Source organism: Vigna umbellata, chromosome 3, assembly GCF_029865625.1.
Source record: "Vigna umbellata cultivar VRB3 chromosome 3, Vumbellata_1.0, whole genome shotgun sequence".
NCBI lineage: Eukaryota > Viridiplantae > Streptophyta > Magnoliopsida > Fabales > Fabaceae > Vigna > Vigna umbellata.
In genome coordinates, this window is record NC_142167.1 from 17,300,410 (window position 1) to 17,319,290 (window position 18,881).

Genomic DNA, 18,881 nt, shown 5'->3' on the forward strand with positions numbered 1-18,881 from the left:
CCTACTTGGACGAACGCTGGGTCAATGACCGAGCACAAATCAGAACGAACACTTCGGTATAAGACCGAGCGCCAATTGGGACGAACGTTCAATATAAGGCCGAACGCTCTGTAGAACGAACGTTCGACACAAGGTCGAACGACATTAAGGACGAACGCTCGACTTAAGGTCGAACGTCATTGAGGACGAACGCTCGACTTAAGGCCGAACGTCACGTATTTATAAAGTTTCAAATATTTATCTATACTGAGCTGAACCGAACGCTCATTCACTAAAAATGGGGACGCTCGTTCTCGAGCAGAATTCTTTCCAAATGAAAGAATTCCAATCTAAGTTATTTAATGAAAACCGAACGGTCTAAGACCGTACAGTGACGAGCGTCATTTAGCAAAGGGGATGATTTAAAATTTCAGATTTCACAAACTTAACAGAATTTTCCAGATTTCCATCTTATAAACCTTATAACTTTCATTCCAGATTTAATTCACCTTCAACTTCACCATCATACAGATTTCAACATTTTAATAATTCCAACTATACAATAATCATATTCCATTCATACATAATCAAATCAATCATGCATTTAAATCAAGATCAACAACATATAATACATACGAGCAGTGTTCGTTCACAACAGATCATTCCAACCAGATTTCATATCAGTAAATTTCCATAGCAGCTCAAACTTCAGAGGTATCATACATGCAAATCAGAATATAGAACATACAGTATAAATTAAACATATAAGCTTCCCTTACCCGGATTGGATTTCCAGCTTGTCCTAGATAGAAAATGGCTGTGTCCAACTACGCTTTTCTTACGTTCTTGACTCTTCCAAAATAAAATCTAACCACGGAATGCAGATCACTTAGAATACATGTTTGCATGCAACCAAAACCCTATTTTTTTTTCCAGAATCCTAAGGATGAGCTACGGAATGAAACTTACCAGTTTCAGTTCTTGAAGTTGTTCGGTCCAGTGAATAGCTCTCAATGCAGTGGACGTTTCTACGGTGCTGGAAATGGAATCGGAGGAGAAACGTGAGAATTACAGTAGAGAGAAGTTTAGGGTTTCTAGAGAGAAGTTGGAGAAAATGAAAGGTTGGTTTTCTGAGGAAGAAGATGACTGATGCAGGTGAGCGGAAAGGTTTTCGAAAATTACTTTTGTTCCTTCAAATTCCAGACGAGTGAGCGTCTCATTTTCGGACACCTGCAACCCCCATTCTGATTTCAGAAACTTCCAACGTGACAAGTGGCATGCTTGCATGCAGAGTTTAGTGCGTTTTAATGCACTGAGTGTGTAACGTGGTGCGTGTTTCAGAGAATGATGAGCGTGGTTCTTCGTGCACGTCAGAGAGGGATAGGATCAGTTTAGGGAGTGGGTTTTAATGGCTGGGAATGAGGTGGCAAGCATTAATGGTGAGATGTCAGGATTAATTTAGGCTAATTATTAAGGGTTTCACATTCTCCCTAACTACAAAAATTTTCGTCCTCGAAAATTTAGAACTTACCAGTGAATAAGTGTGGATACAAGTCCCTCATTGCACTCTCCACTTCCCACGTTGAATCTCCAGTCTTAGCGTCCCACACTATCTTCACCAAACGAATGTCCTTTCCTTTATGTAATTTGGTGCGTTCTTCTTCAATGCGGACTGGCTGCAGCTCCAACGTTCGGTCTGGACGCAGTTGAATGTTTTCCAGCTCCAAGACATGAGAAGGATTAGCTATATATCTCCTAAGCTTAGACACATGGAAGACTGGATGCAGATTTGATAGCTGAGGAGGCAATGCGAGTTCATAGGCTACGGGTCCAATCTTCTTCAAAACTTGATACGGTCCTATGAACTTGGGAGACAGTTTCTTTGGACGAACAACTCTTCCCACTCCAGTGATTGGATTGAGTCTCAAGAATACGTGATCACCTGCAGCGAATTCCAATGGCCTTCTTCTCCTATCCGCATAGGATTTCTGTCTGCTCAAGGACGTCTTCAGTCTCTCCTGGATCAACTTCACTTTATCAGTAGTTTGCTGGATAAGCTCAGGTCCAGTTAACACATTCTCTCCCTCTTGAAACCAGCAAAGTGGCGTTCTGCACTTCCTCCCATAGAGAGCTTCAAACGGCGCCATTCCAATGCTAGCTTGAAAGCTGTTGTTATACGTGAATTCCACAAGAGGCAGTACCTCATCCCATGCGCCTAAGTGATCTAGGACGCACGTCCTCAGTAGGTCTTCTAGCGTCTGGATAGTACGTTCGGACTGGCCGTCCGTTTGTGGATGGTATGCTGAACTCATCTGCAGCTTGCTTCCCAATTCTCCTTGTAAGGATTGCCAAAAACGAGATGTAAATCTCGTGTCTCGGTCAGAAACTATGCTTGAAGGCACCCCATGCAGACGAACGATCTCATTTATATACAGCTTGGCCAAATTAGTCATGGACATCTTCAGGTTCACGGCCAAGAAGTGTGCGCTCTTCGTCAATCTATCCACGATCACCCATATTGAGTCATGATTCCTAACCGTTCGTGGCAGATGAGTCACGAAGTCCATGGAAATGCTGTCCCACTTCCATTCTGGAATTTCCAACTGTTGAAGCAACCCTCTTGGTCGTTGGTGTTCGGCCTTAGCGCGTTGACAAGTTAAACAGGATGCCACAAAACGAGCGACATCACTCTTCATTCCAGGCCACCAGAACGAACGCCTAAGATCTTGGTACATCTTAGTCATACCGGGATGTATGCTAAGACGACTATGATGTGCCTCTTCTAAAATAATCCGCTTCAGCTCTCCATCATTAGGAATGCACGTTCTACCAAGGTAACGTAGCATACCGTCCGTCCCAACATTGAATTCCTTAGCTTTATCTGAACCGAGCGCGCTAAAGATCTTCACCAACTCTTCATCCTCACGTTGCTTCATCCAGATACGGTCAAATACGTTGCTTGATATCCTAAGGTTGCAGCACTTGATGCTATTCGGTTCCAACTCAAACTGCAACCTTAGATCCCTGAAGCTCTCCACCAAATTTAACTCTTTCACCATCATAACCGAGACATGCACTGCCTTCCTGCTTAGAGCGTCTGCCACTACATTGGCCTTCCCAGGATGATATAGCAATTCAAACTCATAGTCTTTCAAGAATTCTAGCCAACGCCTCTGCCTCATGTTCAATTCCTTCTGATCAAATAAATATTTGAGGCTCTTGTGATCACTGAAGACTTGGAAGGTGGATCCGTATAGATAATGCCTCCAAATCTTCAATGCGAACACGACAGCTGCCAATTCCAAGTCGTGTGTGGGGTAGTTACGCTCATGAACCTTCAATTGACGAGACGCGTACGCTACTGCTCGTCTCTCTTGCATGAGCACACAGCCCAACCCTTGATGAGAAGCGTCACAGTATACTTCAAAGGGTCTGGACGTGTCCGGAATAATTAAAACTGGAGCGCTCGTCAACTTATTCTTCAACTCTTGGAAGCGTTCCTCACACAAGTCAGTCCACGCGAACGGTTTGTCCTTCCTTGTGAGCTGTGTCAGCGGTGCTACTATCTTAGAAAAACCTTCAATGAAGCGTCTATAGTAACCCGCAAGACCAACAAAACTCCTCACTTCCGTGACCGAACGCGGGCTCTTCCATTCTAACACTGCTCTCACCTTAGAAGGATCCACTGAAATACCTTCAGCCGAGACCACATGGCCCAAAAACTGCACCTCCTTCATCCAAAATTCACACTTGGACAGTTTTGCATACAACTCCTTTTCTCTCAACACGCTCAGCACTGCCCTCAAGTGTTCTTCATGCTCGGCTTGTGTCTTGGAGTAGATGAGAATGTCATCTATAAAAACGACCACGAACTTGTCCAAGTATGGCCGGAAAATGCGGTTCATATAATCCATGAACACTGCAGGAGCGTTCGTGACTCCAAATGGCATCACTACATACTCGTAGTGTCCATAACGCGACCTAAAAGCAGTCTTCTGGATGTCATCCTCCTTCACCCTGATTTGGTGATATCCCGAACGCAGATCAATCTTGGAGAACACCGTTGCCCCATGCAGTTGATCCAACAAGTCATCAATCCTTGGCAACGGGTACTTGTTCTTGATGGTCAGCTTGTTTAATTGCCTGTAGTCTATACATAACCGAGAGCTGCCATCCTTCTTCTTCACTAAGAGCACAGGCGCTCCCCAGGGCGATACGCTCGGCCTTATGAATTGCTTCTCCATCAGTTCTTCAATTTGCTTTTTGAGTTCAACCAACTCTGCAGGCGCCATCCGATATGGTTGAACTGAGATAGGTGCTGCCGTGGTCACCAAGTCAATGGTGAATTCAATTTCACGCACAGGAGGCAGTCCAGGGATCTCTTCTGGAAAGACATCCTGGAATTCGTCCACAACCGTTCGTCCTTTAGTGCACTTAATGGACGAACGCTCAAAATTCTCATCCGCACTCTCTCGGTCTTCATGCGTCATGATCAAGTAACAAGCCGCGCCTTCCATAATGTCTTCTTTCAATTTACCGAGCGTCACACCCAACTCCTCTTCATATTCTTCAGGAAAAATTAACTTCTTAGCTCCACAATCTATGAGAATGCGATTGGTATTTAGCCAATCCATTCCCAGAATTACCTCTAAGTCTTTGAGAGGCAAACAGATAAGATTCACCTTGTACCTACGTCCTTCTACCTCAACAGGACATCTCACACACATGGTAGACGTCCTCACTTCACCCGCTGGTGTTGACACCACCAGATCAAAGTGCATCTCGCTCTCAGCTATGCCCAACTTATCAACGCACGCCTTCGATATGAAGGAGTGTGTTGCCCCCGAATCAAACAACACACAACATTGCATTCCAAATAACAAGCACGTACTGGTGATAAGTGTACCTGAACTTGCTGCTTCTGCCCCAGTAATTGCATATACACGCCCAGTAGCTTGGGCTCGTCCACCCCTTCCTTGCTGATTTCTTCCTGCGTTCGGCGGCCTCATCACTGCACGTCCGCCCACATTACACTCATTTTCCAGATGGCCATTTCGCCTACACCGAGTGCAATATTTTACTCCAACCAGTTGAGGACATGACGAACGATAATGTGGCCCTCCACACTTGTAACATACCACACTACCTTGCTGTCCAGACTGTCCGGCAGGAACCAAAGCTTGAGATCCGCTCGCGTTGGCTGCTGGACGAGCGTAAGGGGATCCTCTCTGATTCACATTTCCCCTTGAGACAATCGGCCCCCTTACTGTTTGCTGTTTCTTGTACCGTTCTGCCTCTGCCAAATTCTTCTCTAACACCTTAGCTCTTTCCACCATAGCAGGGAACGTTCGGATACACAAGCTGGAAATTACAACCTTCAAATCACTGCGCAAACCGTTCTCAAATTTTCTGCACTGCCACTCCTCACTAGTGGCCATTGTATTGAAACGAATCAAGTGTTTGAACTTGTTCGTATATTCAGAAACTGACATTCCTCCTTGGACCAGCTGTAAAAACTCAACCTCCTTTGCAAAACGGACGCTGTCAGCGAAGTACTCTTCATAAAATTTATTCCTGAAAACCTCCCAAGTAATCTGTTGTTGAGCGTCCGTCAAGATGGCCCTAGCGCTCGCCCACCAGTGGCTCGCCTCTCCAGTTAGCAAGTACTCTGTATACGCCAAGCGGTTTTCATCCGGACATCTCTTGGCGTTGAAAATTCTTTCCATATCCCTCAGCCACTGATCAGCTTCGTCCGGTAGACCCTTCCCACTAAACTTGGCAGGGTGATGCTGAAGGAAACTCTCCAGACTCCATTCAGCGTTCGGTTGAACAGCGTTTGAAGAAGATGCTCCAGGCGCACCTCTAGTTGCAGCCAAGATCTCCATCAACTGCCTTTGCGTGTTTTCAGAGTTGACACGCGAGGCCTCCAAACCTTGCATAGCAGCTTGGTTTTGCTGCATCAGGGTGGCGTTCTGCTCCAGCAACGTTGTGTTCTGTTGATGCAGCCTTTCAACCACAGTTTCCAACAACCTAGTGTTGCTGGACGTATCGGACTCACTCGGTTGGGGAGGAGGAGGAAGTCTAGGCGCCATTAGTTCTCTGGATCAGAGAAGAACGAGCGTTAGTAGAGTTCAAGAGTTAAAACAATAACTCATTAACACATAATAAGCACACAGCAAAAACGTAGTGCACTCATAACCTACAGTGTTCCTTAAAAGAACAAAACTCCTCTGATACCACTAATGTAACATCCCAAAATACAGTAATCACCATAAATCAGAATTAATTACAATTAACAGTAATCACAAACAGTCTTTGTCTTAAATCAGATTCACAAAAGCCTAAACGGCATCAGTACAGGGAACGCTTATAAACGCATACAAAGGAAACCCAAAACGGACGTTCTTATATGCACAAAACAACGTACGCAAAATAGGGGAATACATGATTAAGACGAACGGCCTTACAAAATACTTGGCCGAACGTTCTTTAAGCACTAACATTTACAATTCCTATTCTAATGAGCGCCTCTAAGGCTCGGCCTTCACTTCAACCTCTACCAGATTGGCTTCATCCAAATTTTCTTCTTCCAGCACTTGCTCAAGGGATGCACCACCATCTGCTCACATCCACAACGGATGATCATTGCATTTGGACAAGACGGATATACATGAACAGTAGACAACACAATGGAAATGCAAGGGTAAGCTTATAATATTTAATTTATACAATCAACACATACAGTTACGTTTCAACACACACATACAGCATGTGATTCATCAAATAATAATCATAGAAAAATGTAATATAAGACAGACCGTCCGGACTGTATGAACCATGTAGTTACAAGCGTCCTTGCACCCGAGTGGTGTAATAACTGATCAATCCCCAGCTGCCAATCGAGGTTAACCCTATCTGTTCGAAGTACTCAATGGACTAGGGCCTCCTGCCATTCCCACGCATGAATACCCCCTTCTACTGGAAGAGGCGTATCACGGAATATCAGGATGGACCGCGAGGCTTAACTTATCCAGGTTCATACTTTACCATTCAATATTTCATATTCAGCACATCTGAGACGTTCCTCCTTGGAACGCTCGTTAAAATCCACTTCCAATTATTCATTCAAAATATCATTCGCCCATAATAACCAGTTCTCTTTATTCACATTTTCATTCAGTGTTCCATTCTCTTAACATTAACAACATGCATCCTTTAATCAATTAAAACGAAAGTATTCCAGTTTGTTTGACCACACGTTTCTGAACAAAAGAAACAAACTCTTTTCCATTTACGGACGTTAAGAAAACCTAACATATTTAAATGAAATTGAATTTAGAAGATCAGTATAATACTTAGAAGATTTGGAGTACAAGAACTTTATGTTGAACAAAGAGGATAAATACCTTACAAAATGACTTGGATAAATAATCAGAGTAATTGTAAATCAGAAAACAACACTTACTGTCAATGACCGAACGTTCCATAAATAACCGTGGACGAACGCCAGATACGTTCGCTCAGAATTCAATAATAAGGACGAGCGTTCAGTTATAAAACCGAACCCTACTTGGACGAACGCTGGGTCAATGACCGAGCACAAATCAGAACGAACACTTCGGTATAAGACCGAGCGCCAATTGGGACGAACGTTCAATATAAGGCCGAACGCTCTGTAGAACGAACGTTCGACACAAGGTCGAACGACATTAAGGACGAACGCTCGACTTAAGGTCGAACGTCATTGAGGACGAACGCTCGACTTAAGGCCGAACGTCACGTATTTATAAAGTTTCAAATATTTATCTATACTGAGCTGAACCGAACGCTCATTCACTAAAAATGGGGACGCTCGTTCTCGAGCAGAATTCTTTCCAAATGAAAGAATTCCAATCTAAGTTATTTAATGAAAACCGAACGGTCTAAGACCGTACAGTGACGAGCGTCATTTAGCAAAGGGGATGATTTAAAATTTCAGATTTCACAAACTTAACAGAATTTTCCAGATTTCCATCTTATAAACCTTATAACTTTCATTCCAGATTTAATTCACCTTCAACTTCACCATCATACAGATTTCAACATTTTAATAATTCCAACTATACAATAATCATATTCCATTCATACATAATCAAATCAATCATGCATTTAAATCAAGATCAACAACATATAATACATACGAGCAGTGTTCGTTCACAACAGATCATTCCAACCAGATTTCATATCAGTAAATTTCCATAGCAGCTCAAACTTCAGAGGTATCATACATGCAAATCAGAATATAGAACATACAGTATAAATTAAACATATAAGCTTCCCTTACCCGGATTGGATTTCCAGCTTGTCCTAGATAGAAAATGGCTGTGTCCAACTACGCTTTTCTTACGTTCTTGACTCTTCCAAAATAAAATCTAACCACGGAATGCAGATCACTTAGAATACATGTTTGCATGCAACCAAAACCCTATTTTTTTTTCCAGAATCCTAAGGATGAGCTACGGAATGAAACTTACCAGTTTCAGTTCTTGAAGCTGTTCGGTCCAGTGAATAGCTCTCAATGCAGTGGACGTTTCTACGGTGCTGGAAATGGAATCGGAGGAGAAACGTGAGAATTACAGTAGAGAGAAGTTTAGGGTTTCTAGAGAGAAGTTGGAGAAAATGAAAGGTTGGTTTTCTGAGGAAGAAGATGACTGATGCAGGTGAGCGGAAAGGTTTTCGAAAATTACTTTTGTTCCTTCAAATTCCAGACGAGTGAGCGTCTCATTTTCGGACACCTGCAACCCCCATTCTGATTTCAGAAACTTCCAACGTGACAAGTGGCATGCTTGCATGCAGAGTTTAGTGCGTTTTAATGCACTGAGTGTGTAACGTGGTGCGTGTTTCAGAGAATGATGAGCGTGGTTCTTCGTGCACGTCAGAGAGGGATAGGATCAGTTTAGGGAGTGGGTTTTAATGGCTGGGAATGAGGTGGCAAGCATTAATGGTGAGATGTCAGGATTAATTTAGGCTAATTATTAAGGGTTTCACAAATAGCACTAGAATTTTTGGTCAAAAGAAAAATACGAAAGTGTGATAAATGTTTTAACAATCTTATTTAAAATGAAAAAAAAATTATGAAATTTAGTAGCGAATTATAAAGAGAAATTCTTATGATGATGTAATGGCACTAAAATATTTTCATCTATAATTAAAGTTTGAGTTTAAAAGATATATTTACGTTGGTTTGAAAAAACGTAGGTCAGAACATTTAATAAGTACAGTCAAGTATGTTCTGTGTAAGAATAATCATTCTTAGTATAAATTTCTTTTCTCAATTTTAAGGTAATAAAATTAGTAAAAAGGTCAACGTTTTGAGTTGCGCAATTAATTTATCACATCAGATTTCTATAAACTTGACTAATAAAATACAAGTTATTTTTTATTATCTATACCTATGTTAAAAAGGATTTCTATTTTGGATGTTTACGTTTGCTTTTCAAAATTTACTCTTTAAGTTACATTATTTTAGAATTAAAATAATTATATTATCAATTTTACTATTTCTTTAAACATTTTTATAAAATTATCAATGAGTAAAAATTATTTACAATAAAATTATAAAAATTATTTATATTTAATTTCATAACTATAATAATAGTAATAATAGTTTTATTACTATAAAAACTGACAGTTTTTATTATTATAGTATAAATTAGCTTATTTCTAATCAAAATAGTAGCCAATAAAGATTTTAAATCAATCTAAAGGTTATAATACTCAAACAATTCCTTGTAATTGATACCAGAATCACTAGGGATGGCAACGGGTCGGGTCGGACACGGATAGTGCCTACCCGCAACTCGATCCGACAAAAAAAAATCCACCTGTTACCCGACCCGCTACCCGCACGGATACCCGCTTAAAAAATATCCACGGGTATTTTAAAATCTGCGGATATCCGCGGATACCCGCAAATATTAAAAAAAAAATATTTTAATAAATTATTAAAATAAAATTTAAATGGAATTACAAAAAATATATAAAGTATAATATAAATTAAATTAAATATAAATTTAAATTCAATTTTAATTAAATTTAATTTTGTAAAATATAAATTAATGTTAATTTTAATTAAATTTAACTTAATAAAAAATAAATTAAATTTTTATTTTTATTTTTTGCAGGTAGCGGGTATCCGCGGGTACGGATAGTATAATACCCGCACCCGACCCGTTTATAAGCGGGTATTAAACTATCCGCTACCCGCGGGTTGCGGGTAGTAAATATCCGCGGGTATCAACTATCCGTCGCGGATTTTATCCGCGGATATCCGCGGGCGCGAATTTTTTTGTCATCCCTAAGAATCACCATTCAAAAGTGCAATTTGATATTGATCTTCGAAAATGATTCTCAGATCTCACTGTTTAAGAAAAATATTATTTAATTGATACTTGTCAGAATCTCATCAAATATTAATTATATATTAACATTCTTGGCCTTAATTTCTAAAGGCATTGTTACAAACAACCAAATAATACAATTATTTTCTACTGAAAGTATAGCCGTAAAAATAGGTAACTTGGTTCGACCCAATCCGATCCATTATGGGTTGATCTTTAGTGAGTCAGTCCAATTCAGTTCATTTGTTAGTGAGTCGAAAAAATTTGAACCTGGTCCGACCCACCACGGATTGGTGGATTAAACGGGTTGGCTCATTGACTCGTTTAACTTTTTTTTTCACCCTCTTTTTGTGATATTTTTATAACATTTTACTTTGATCGATCAAATTGAAATAGTAATAATTGGAGCAATTGATATAAAAGAAAATGAAATAAAAAACTCTATTGTTATATATTATAAGCTATCAACCATAAAATTTTGTTTGATCAAGAAGCCGTTAACAAAAATATATAGCAACAGAAATTTTTGGATAAACAACAACACAACCCAGTATAAAAAACTCTATTGCGAAATAAAGGTCATATGTTTTGAATAATTAATTTAATTTTAATAAAAAAATATAATTTAAATAATTAATTTAATTTCAATAAAAAAAAGGTGGATTGATGGACACTAATCAACTAAATCATACCACGGTCACTCATATTGTCGGTTGATAAAATCCTTTGTAAAATACGTTTCAAATTTTTAAATTGAAGTTTTAGTTGCCTATAAAAAAAATAAAGATTCCGTTTATTGATACACTGTTTAACACATAATATGTTATTAAGATGGGATCATAGAAATTTCTTGCAAAATATTTATAGAAAAGAAAAATATAAAAAAATAAATATTGTCAACTAAAACTAAGTTATTTATAAGTTAAGTTGTAATAGCTTTTCATATTAACTTTCTTTCGATGCTTCTCATATTAGTTATTTTTTTTTTTCTTAATATATGTATAAGTTAATTTAAACTTATAAAAAAAGCTCTTTTCCTTAAAAGTTTAAAAGAAAATTTACCATGCACTCTGTAACTTTATTTCGACGATGGAAATAATGTCCTTTAATATTAAACCTGTATAATTAAAGTTTTTTTTTATATAAATATCAGAATGTCATCACATGTACAAACCCAACATGAATAAAAAATTATTATCAAGAATGGAGATTAAATATTAAGATTATTAAATAGAAGTTATTGAAAATTTATAATTACCCAAAATTGATGTCGTAATAAGGGTGATAAAGGTTGAAAGTTTTAAACAATCATGAAAATCTTAAATTATAAAACCTTCACCAATGAATGGCTATTACAATATTATTAATCTTTACATTCCAGTAATTTATATTCTTATACTTTATTATTTTATCTACCTTTCTACAATTTATTTACTTGAATCTACTTCCCTGTATAATCCAATTTACACATTTTATATATTTCTTTTTACTATTTGCTTATCTATCTCGAATAATTTTCGTTTCAAGTAATATATTTATTTGTAAAGATGTTATTAAATATTTGTATTTAATTTATAAAATTTAACACAAATTCATGATGAAAAATCTCCTATAAAGAATGAAATGCCTTTAAAGAAAGTATTTATCTCCTGTCTCAAAAATACATGTTTATTAATTTTTTTATAGAAAAATTACTGAAATCACATACTACCATTAATTTTTATATGATTTGGAAACAATTTACAAAATAGTTAGATTATATAAGTGGAAGTCTTTTTCTTGAGGTTTTCTAGAAGAAATCGTGTGTTTGTGGATGTGTGTGATGTTTTCACATTACCTCTAAAAAATATGAATGTTTAAGAGATGATGAAATGAAGATCAAAAGAAAAAAAAAATGTTATTCTTTATTCAAAGTGATTGGAACATTATCTTATGATTCATGAAACAAAGCTTATGTTGGATTTAGCTCCACGTGTTTTGAATCTTTGTCATGTTGTGTCTTTTAGCATTAATCATCACACAAAAAGAAAATAATATTACAATCATAGAAGAAACACTTCAATACGTACCTAATCAACTATCTATTTTCCTTGTCGTTTTCAAAAAGCCTTGCTTTACTCTTCGTCTTCTTATCAAATCAACATTTTTAAAACAATTTGTTATGTTAATTAACAAAAAGTTGCCATCAATATCATTTAGTGCTCATAGACTAATGTGGAATTCTTATAATGTAATCCATGGTGTTAAATTTGAGTTTTTAATACATAATAATCTTTTATTATTTAGACTAATTCTTTTCATTAAAATTGATTTTATCCCAATGGGTTTTAAATTAAAATAAAATGATATTGAAATCAGATATAAAATATTTGTATGTGTTCTGATTTTAAGTTTGTCGATGATATCGGTTAATAATGCTATATTTGAGATATTATTTTTTTTAAAATGTTGTTGTTATTCTTAAAATATACATAAGAAAGAGAAAGAATGAAAAATTATTTAAATTATTTTAAGTATTAATTTTTAACCTATATAAATAGTATGCTTTGCGTTATTAAATAGAACGTGAAATTCTATTTAATTAGGTAATTTTTTATAAAAGAAATTATATTTGTGGTGTTGTTTTTCAAAATAATTTAGTTTCATTCGGTACCTGCGCAACACTATTCCTGTTTCGTTATAATTGTAATTTTGAGATTTTTTTCATATTTATTAAAAGAAATAATTAATATGTTTTCTTGTATAACTTTATTGAAACGACGTCTCTTTTCTTTATCAAATGTATTATTATTATTATTATTATTATTATTATTATTATTATTATTATTATTTTCGACAAAAAGAGAATAAGTAAGTGAAATATTAATTAAAAATAAACAAGGGTTCATCAAAAGGTAAAACTATCACAAGTTATATAAACAATTTTGAAGTAGAAAAAGCATACGGTTTTATTAAATAAATGGGAACTGAATCGTTATAGTAATTTAATTACTAAAGTTTAAATTATTAAGTTATCATAACTCACAAGACTAACAAATATTCAAAATATATTACTAGTATAAGTTGAATTTCATTTACTAAAAGCCTTATAGAATTCAGTTGGATTAATTAAAGTATTTTTAAAATTCAGTTGATGTTTGTAATAATTGAGTTAAATTATAATAGAATTATTTAATTTCCATCCATATCCTAAGGAAAAGTTATTAATGTTTGGATGGTGGAAGTTTCTAGATGATTTAAATTGTGTTGTTTTGGTGCACCGACCAAGTACTCGTTAACGTTACGAATTTTGACACTTGTACTTTGGATTGGCAAAGATGGAATGTTAGTGTGATTCAGCATGCATCACTACGCTCATTTCTTCTTTTGATCGGCTCAAAGTACTACGTCGTTTCACTATCTCTTTCTACCTCATTCTTTATTTTGCTATCTAATTTACAAATGGATCGTGTCATGGCTAACCCTTCATCGTATTAACAATTAAGAACTGTTTGTCCTTTTATTTTTTACAATCAAAACCAATTTTTGTTTATTCTATTATTACCTTTTGTTTTTTTACACATTAAAAAAAATTAATTAAATTTAATATATATATATATATATATATATATATATATATATTATAATTATATTATATTACTTTGTTTTTGAATTGATTTATTGGTTGTTCATATGTTATGATTATATGTTATACATAAATAGATGATAGTGCAAACGAGAGAGATTATTACAAAATCGTAAAAAGAATAAAGTTGATAAATTTATATATTATTTTTTCAAAAGACTCGTATTATTTAAAAAATTATGATTATTTACGGATTTAGATAAATTTTTTTCAAGGAATGAAAATTATTTACTTGTGAATGAAATCAATTAATTTCTAAAATATAATGAAATTGATTAAATATAATAGATCGCTGATATATTCATCAAAGATTTATACGTTTTTTTTTATGATTTTTAGACCAATCTAAATGGTTATAAATCTCCATTCCAAATTGACGAGTGATAGAAACTAAATTATTTTTTTGAAATTAAGTCAATTAACAATTAATATCCTATAATTAAACTAATCAAATTTTTATAATTATGTTATACATAATTACATATCTAGTTCAAAATATATTATTATTTATATATATTGTCAGAGCCATTAAAAATCCACTCAGGATTCGTTTTAGTGAAATTCACGTATCAAGAGGGGGGTTCGACACTCAGCTGGTGTAAGGCAAGTGTTAGCAGATGAGCGGACGCTCGTTTTAACGTTGGAAGGAAAAACTATGATTTTCATAAATTTGTCACACTCTCTGCATGCACCCTTCTTCCCAGATTTATGAAAATCTCCAATTTATCCTCCTTCTCACTACATCTTCTTCATCTTCTCTCTAAGAAATTCTCACATTTGCTTCCTCTGATCACCATTCAGGCATCGTTTCTACTCCTCTGGTGTCAAGAGCTTCAGTTTGAACCGATCGATTTTGGGTTCTGAACTGGTAAGTTCTTCTTTTCACTTAGTCGTGCGTTTTCTGGCACATGCAAACCAAGATTTCTGCTGGTGAGCTATTCTATATGAGCATGTAAGGAAAGCTTATTTAATTTAATTTGTATGTTGCTTGTATTGCATGTATGTTGGTTGAGTTGCTAAATTAATATGAAATATGAAAGTTGTTATGTTCTGATTGTATGAAGTATGGAAATTTAATATGATATGGATGTATGAGATTTTGAAGATAAATAATTCTTAAGTATGAAATTTCCCTAAGTTGATGTGTGTTCGTTACTGAATGGTCTTTGACCGTTCGGTTTTTATAGGGGACTCGTTTAGAACGGGATTCTTTCATTTGGAAAGAATTTATGTTGAGGACGAGCGTTTTCGTCTAGTACAATTTGTGTACAGGCGTTCCACCAAGGATATCCTTTCCTTGTTATTTTATTATAAATTTAAGTATATATGTGTAGTAGTATGTTCGTTCGTTCTTGAACATTAGTCAAATGATATCCTATATTCACCAAGCGATCGTACTATTCTGTGCTAGGTCTTTCACCAAGCACTCTTATTATTTAATGTTAGGTCTTTCACTAAGCGCTCGTATGATTTAGAGCTAGGTCTTTCACCAAGCGCTCGTACTATTTAGTGTTGGGTCTTACACCAAGCGCTCATTCTCTTTCTATAATCTATCTTGATGAAAATAGCGTTCATCCAAATTCAATAGAGTTATAAGTCTTCTAAGTACTATTATTTGAATGTCTTGTAGTGTCTGTCTCCATTGGTTTCGGCCTAAAGTCTTAGTACTAGGTCTAGGCTTTAATCTGTTCAGTTTAAACGCTCTTGGGTCAGTTCATCAAATTGATTCACCTTGTAAATAACGTTCGATCCTTTTAAATCTTGAGAAATATTATTGAACTCGGTCTCTTTCAAATCCCGATGGTAATTCTCTCTCGGTTTTGATCTATTCTGGAACTGGAAACCTCTCGGTCTAAGTCCAAGTGTTCGGTCTCGTTAAAGGTTAAAGTTTTACGTTCGGTTTTTTATATCTTAAGTGATCTTAGTTAAAATTGAAGTTAGAAAATGGAAGATGATGGAATATGATGTATATGAAATGTATTTGATTTTGAACGAGTATTCCGGGGAGGAATATCTCATGAATGGATATTGGAATTTGGTAAAGTATGAATGTGGACATGCTAAGCTGGCGGTTCATCCTGATGTTCCGTGATTACTCGTTCTCACGTAGAGAAGGGTAAGTCATGTGTGGGAACGACAGGTGGTCCTAGTCCTTATGGTTAATTTGGACAGATAGGACTAACCTCGGGTGACAGCTGTTGAGGGTATCCCAGTTACTACATCACCCGGGTGCACGAACGTCGTAGTTACACAGAATTCATACAGTCCGGACAGTCAGAGTCTAGTATTAGGCTTTGCATGAACGAGTAATGAATTATCATTGTTTGGTTGATTGTGTGAAATATATGTTTATACATGAATTGAATTACATAAGCTTACCCTATGTCTTTCTGTCTTGTCTGTTTTGTACGTTCGGTTGTCTTTCTGTTGCAATGATCATCCATGTGGATGTGAGCAAAAAGAGACGAGCTGCTGGAAGAAGCGCTGGAAGAAGAAAAATTAGTCGAGATAGAAGTTAAGACCGGACAGTAGAACCGTTCGGTCAATAGTATAGTTTGATGGTAAGGTGATCGTTCGATCACCTTTTCCCTGTTCTTTTGTATGACCGTCCGGTGTGGGCTTTTGTAAACCGTTCGATCAGAATTACTTATCTTGTACAGTTTAAGTTTTTAGTCCTTTCTGTAAGGCCGTTCCGCCACAAGCATATTTCTCTATTAATGTAAGACGGAGCTGTAATATTATTAAATGTGATTATTCTATTATATAGTTTTAGATTGTATTTTTGGGATGTTACATATATTATCTCCAATACATAATAAAAATATACATTAAAATTATCTTTATTCAAAAGTCAATTTAAAAGAAACATCATCTCAATATATTAAACATGTATAATTTTCATCACACCATTACTTAAATCTATCAACCTTAATAACTTCAAACACTATAATTTAACTATCCATGACTTAAAAGCTTACAATTCAACCCCTTTATTGCAAAACAAAATTTTTACTTCAACATATAATATTGCTTTTCACAAAATACCAAGAGTGAATCTACTTTGCTTTCAAATCTAATGTGCAACAACTTAATATTATAAGTATTTTAAAGTTCTAATCTCAAACACGTAACATAAAAACTAACCTACTAAAACCTTTACAACTAAACAAGATTCTATAAATCCATCATTACCCGATCATTAGAGATAACTTCTTTTACTTGCAATCACTTTTTCTCAAATAATTTTCAAATTCAATATAAAATAAAACAAGTAGAGTCAAATTCTTTAAACAACTATATACTATAAATATACATTAAATAGCTTAATTATACGTTCTCAACCTCTACAACTTTACATCTTCTTTAAACACCCGCATGTGCAAGTAAAAAAAATCGGTTAAAAGTTTCTCCTTCTTGTTTGATTCTGAATAATTAGTCTAAAACATGTTCAATTAGTATCAAATCATTTTTTTTTTCTAAAAACTTATTTTATTAAAAAAATTAAAGCAAGGTTTGGACTCAATTTCTTTTTAAAAATTAAATTTCAAGACCACAATACATGGAAGAAACCAGCAAAGTCAAATTAAAAATGCTGCTATATAGCATGCCATATTTCACCTACCACATATATACTATAAACAATTCCCCTCACTGCGTTTTTACTAAATAAAAAAAATAGTAAAAGTCACCCAAAAGAGCAATCATCCAGTACACCCAGTTCCACGTGCAACCCTTCCCTGATTGGTTGACTCGCCGCCACGGTCTCGAGTTACGGTTCCGTTACGGCGGCGGATACAGAACGCGTGATCACCGTCAATTTCATTTTAGCGACAGTTTGGAACGAAAGTTCGAAACCATATCAATAGTGCGGTACGCGTAGGCAAGTGGGCCCATTTGATCACGTCACCTGTGGCCCACTGCGATGTTCGAGAGGTTGACTTTTTTGTTAATTTCTTTTCCAATTAAATAAATATTTTTAGAGAGAAACAAGACAGGGTTTTGGTCAAAGCGTTTTGCCAACGTTGAAACAAAACAATGTGATTTAGGGCTATTCAAACGACACACACGTTGCTGTTAATGTTGCGAACCAGCTCGCACCACACACTGAATCCATCGCCACCTAATATTCAAACTTCATCAGAAAACGTACTTAACAATAAAGCGTTTTAAATAAGTTAAAAAATACGGTTTTTATATCATGAATTACAATAAACTAAACAAAATTTAAGTCTTTTTGAATTAAACTAATGAGTACATAATATTAAAAATTATATAATTTAATAGATTGCAGTTTACATATATGTACAAAAAATAAGTTTCTTACATTTAATGAGTACATGTATTAAAATATGGAAATCAGTTAACGGAGTTATTTATAAATAAATATATTGTTTTAATATAAGTTTTAAACTCTTAGGTACATTAAAAAGATATTTCTTACATTAAAACAAAAATATATAATACTTTTTTCAGCAAATACATGCTAAATTAACTTTAAAGGTAAGAATTAACATTAATAAGTCTCTAAGTAACTTTCAATCTTCTTTTTTTCCTTTTGAAGTCAAGTAGTGACTCTTTTGTTAAAGAATGCAACGTGGTTAAAATTCGGACTTCAATGTGTAAAACAAGCAAAAGTATAAAAATTTAATTGCATTAAATGTTTTTATTTGTTTAATAATTTATAATAATTTTAACAATTGAAATATATATTTTTATAGTTACTTTTTTCTTGTATGAAAATAAATTGATTTATAGTATATATTATTGTATGTGATGGATAAAATGTTAAATGTTATCTTATTTTATTAGTTAATTAAAATAATATTTTCAGTCAACTCTTAAAATCTCACGCTTAGTGCTTCAAATCAATGTTCTCAGTCAGATAAATCTCATCAAAA